Here is a 3894-nt window from a genome sequence, read left to right as displayed (position 1 = left end):
TCGTAACGTTTGACAAAGTTATTATTTACTAAATGAGAGACACAGAAATGGCAAATGTATGAATATAGTGCATGTTTTTTTAAAAGTGGTTTTCCAGTCTTAAGCATCCATTGAATAGAATAATCTGAAAATAGACACTCTCTCCTGCCTGTTTTTTCAAAGTAAATCTATTTATCTTCTTTGAACATAATCACCCATTTTAAAAAAACAGAAGACTGTAGTGTCTATTAACAACCAATTTCTTCTATTAATTAGAAAACCTTTCATAATTACCTTATCAACTGACTGTGAGAATCAGGCAGCCTCTAATTTACAAACACTTGATTACTGTTCAGCCATTCCTTTAAAACAGTGATGCTAATTCTGGTACCTCTCTCCGGGATGCCTAAGCAAAAACTCCTCCTAACTCCAAACCTGTATCTTTGGGTTCTTCTTTTCTTCTTACCTTTGGTATCACCATGGAAGCCATCCTTATATTTCTCACCTGTCTTTTTCATTTTCTTTTTTTTTCAGACAGTCTCATTCTGTTACCCAGGCTGGAGTGCAGTGGCCTGATCTCGGCTCACTGCAACATCTGCCTTCTGGGTTCAAGCAATTCTCTCGCTTCAGCGAGTAGCTGAATTACAAGTAGCTGGGATTACAGGCATGTGCCACCATGACTAGCTAATTTTTGTATTTTTAGTAGAGACGGAGTTTCACCATGTTGGCCAGGCTGATCTGAAACTCTTGATCTCAAGTGATCCACCCACCCTGGCCTCCCAAAGTGTTGGGATTACAGGTGTGAGCTACCGCGTGCCCAGCCATCACCTGTCTTATTGGCTGACAGCCTGCTCTTAGCCCATTTCCATCCCACTCCCAGTCATGGTAGAGATAGCACCATGGTGCTCCTGGGAACACAATTCTGGGACCCAGTGTCTCCTATCTAGTCTAAACCACATTGCCTGCATTCACTAGGGCCCCTTATGTTGCAAGTAATGGAAAACTCAACCCAGACTGATTTAAACATTAAATGTGTTGACTCAGTAACTAAAAACTCCAAATTTGTGACTGGTTCAGGGGAAGCTTGATCCATAAGCTCACACCATGTTCCCTGGGCTCAGGTCTCTCTATCTCTTTAGGCTGGCTACTAGCCAAGTCTTCTACTTCAGGGTCTACGCAGTGCTGTGTCCCAACCTCTTCCAAACTCTCCCACCCCCAACATCTCCCAGCTCTCTACTTTTCTTAGCAACATGGCTGCCATGCTTCCAGACCTCACATTCTCCTACCTATCACTCATTCTAAGGAAAGAGGGGTCCCATCCTCAAGAAAAGAGGTTCTTTCCTGGTTTGCTCACACAGATGGAAAGAAAACCTTTTCCTTCTCAGAGGTTCAGCAAAGGTCTTCTGAGTCTCAATGGTTCTAATTGATTAAATGTGCCTCTCTGAAAAAATCACCATGACCATTGGGAGTTTTGGGTAAGCCATAGCTACACTGATCCATTTTAAGGCCATCATGACCCTGGAAGTGGAAGTGGGATTCCCCAGAACTAAAATTACACAGCGTGAGAATACAGAGGGGAGTGGTTTTCCCAAAGGAAACCAGGGTGTTATGTTACAGTAAGGAGTACCTGGGTGCTGGGCAGCAAAGATATTATATGTCTTAGTACTAGTGAGTTGTTTAGGAGACAGTTTTTGGTATCACATGGAGCTCACCCCAGACAAAGCAAGCCATAAGCACTGGGGATTATGTATGTGGGTACGAAGTGCTTTGATTTGTTTAAATACCTTGCATAATGTTAAAGGGCGAAGGGAGGTGCTCCAGTGGATTATTTTTCAATTTAGGAGTTCAACTTCTTTGTAAATTTGGAACTGCCTAATAAAGGCAATGGTAAGAGGCAATGGTTCATCCTGAAACGAAGTCAAGAAAAACATATCAAACAATATTATCTGTAACATCTGGATTAGGAAGTTGAATAATTTTCCTGATAACAGTACTTTATACAACATTAACAACACATTAATTCTCTTTAATATAAACAACTGCATTATTTATTCACAATTTGGATGATAGTCATTTTGTTCTGTATTTTAAGAGACTATGATAGTTATATTAAAAATAATAATAAAATTTTAATTGTACACATTAGATGCTGTGACCTTATGTTTTGGCAGCTTTAAAACCATGTGATATGCACAGTAAGGATTTCAAAACACACTTTAATTTTCTCCAGGACTGTTAGTACTAATATGATATTTGTTTGTACTTAGTTTAAAAGGTGGAAACAGCAAAGCTTCTCATCAAAGTATTTATTTCTACACAATTTGGTGAGTTGCTCATCCTTTTTGCATCACCTTCCAAAGGTCATCAAAGATTGAGAAATTCAACTCACTATTTAGAGGCAGGTAGTGACCTGGAACACTGATTACCTTGGGTGATTTGAGGGAAGAAAAATTTGAATCCTATCTCCAGAAACCTCAAATACTCCTCAAAACAAGCCCTTCTTAAAGAAAGTTGACTGTCTCCTTTTTAAAATTAAATTTTACTATAGACCAGATATGATAAATCATGACATATCTTGGGGGCAAGACGATGATGACACATGGCACGGCATGACAAGGAACACAGTGATATACCAGGAAAGGACTAATTTACTTTGAAAGAGTAAATAATATTAGCAAATACTTCCATAGCACTTAGTATATACCTGTATTAGTCTAAGTAAAAAATATATAGAAAGATACATATAAAAATTCAATCTTCACAACACCTTTTAAAGTAGGTACATTATTGTGGTTTTCATTTTACAGCTGAGGAAACTGAGACACACAGTAAGTTCCCAGCCCAAGGTCACACAAAATGATCTGGCTTCAATGTCTGTGCCCTTAACCACCACATTGTTATTGGGCTTCTCACAGTATCAAAATTGTCAGACTGTGTTTACAAACATATGCCATTTAAAGAGTTTAGGAGATTTATGAATGTAATGAAAGTTACAGGATGTTCTTCATGGTTTGGTTATATAAACTTGGTTGAAAAGTAGGGAGCGAACTGGTGGGAGAGCTAAGATCTCAGAATTTACTATGAAATAAAATTAAAATACAATGCCTCTTGATTACTAAGCCCAAAGTGACTTACGCTGACTTCTATTTTAGATTGCAATGTGGCTAACAGTTGGATTGTGCAAGAATCTAACAACCATTCCAAAAGAAAATAACTAGGGGTAAAGATCAAACTAATTTAGTGTGACATAAAATAAATACTTACATCCTTTTATTGCTGTGCTTACAGCCAAATGTTACATAAGGTGTTATTTTTAAAAGATGGATTAAAATTTACTATTTGTAATGGTTTACACTCATATCCAAAGGAAAACCACTGGAGGTGGTTTGCACCAGATTAAAAGCTTTTGAAACAAAATCATACTAGCAAAAGTGGCCTCTCTTGTAAAGTAATAAAGGAGAATCAAGTCAACACAAACTAAAGTTTCATGTGTGACTTTATAATTCGCAGAGTAAGTAAAAGCATCTGATTCATGTATGTGAACTGGAAAGGCAGAAACGGCAGTGGCTGAGGGCTGCCTTTTTCACTGTCAGATGGCCATTCAGAACCATCACCGTAACTCTACTCCACAGACGCCAAGAAGCCTTTCCTTCTACATTTTAGTAACCACCTGACACCCATGATCATGGCCCACATTTACTTGGCCCTGTTTAGCCAAGAAGAAAGGGCAGATCCTTGTTGTAAAGGTAAACTGAGGCTGGAGCCGAACCGGGAATGAAGAAGACACAAGGCAAATGGCAATGAGAATAGCCTTTTATTAGGGCTTGTGGGCGAAGTTCCTCGGTCCAAAGGCGTGGGCCGAGGAAGTCGCGCTGAGGGAGGAGGGTAGGGGCTTCTTATAGCCTGAGAGGTAGG

This window comes from Rhinopithecus bieti, unplaced genomic scaffold (assembly GCF_001698545.2).
Source record: "Rhinopithecus bieti isolate Rb0 unplaced genomic scaffold, ASM169854v2 scaffold_42380, whole genome shotgun sequence".
Lineage (NCBI taxonomy): Eukaryota > Metazoa > Chordata > Mammalia > Primates > Cercopithecidae > Rhinopithecus > Rhinopithecus bieti.
Note: the sequence above shows the minus strand (reverse complement) of the source record.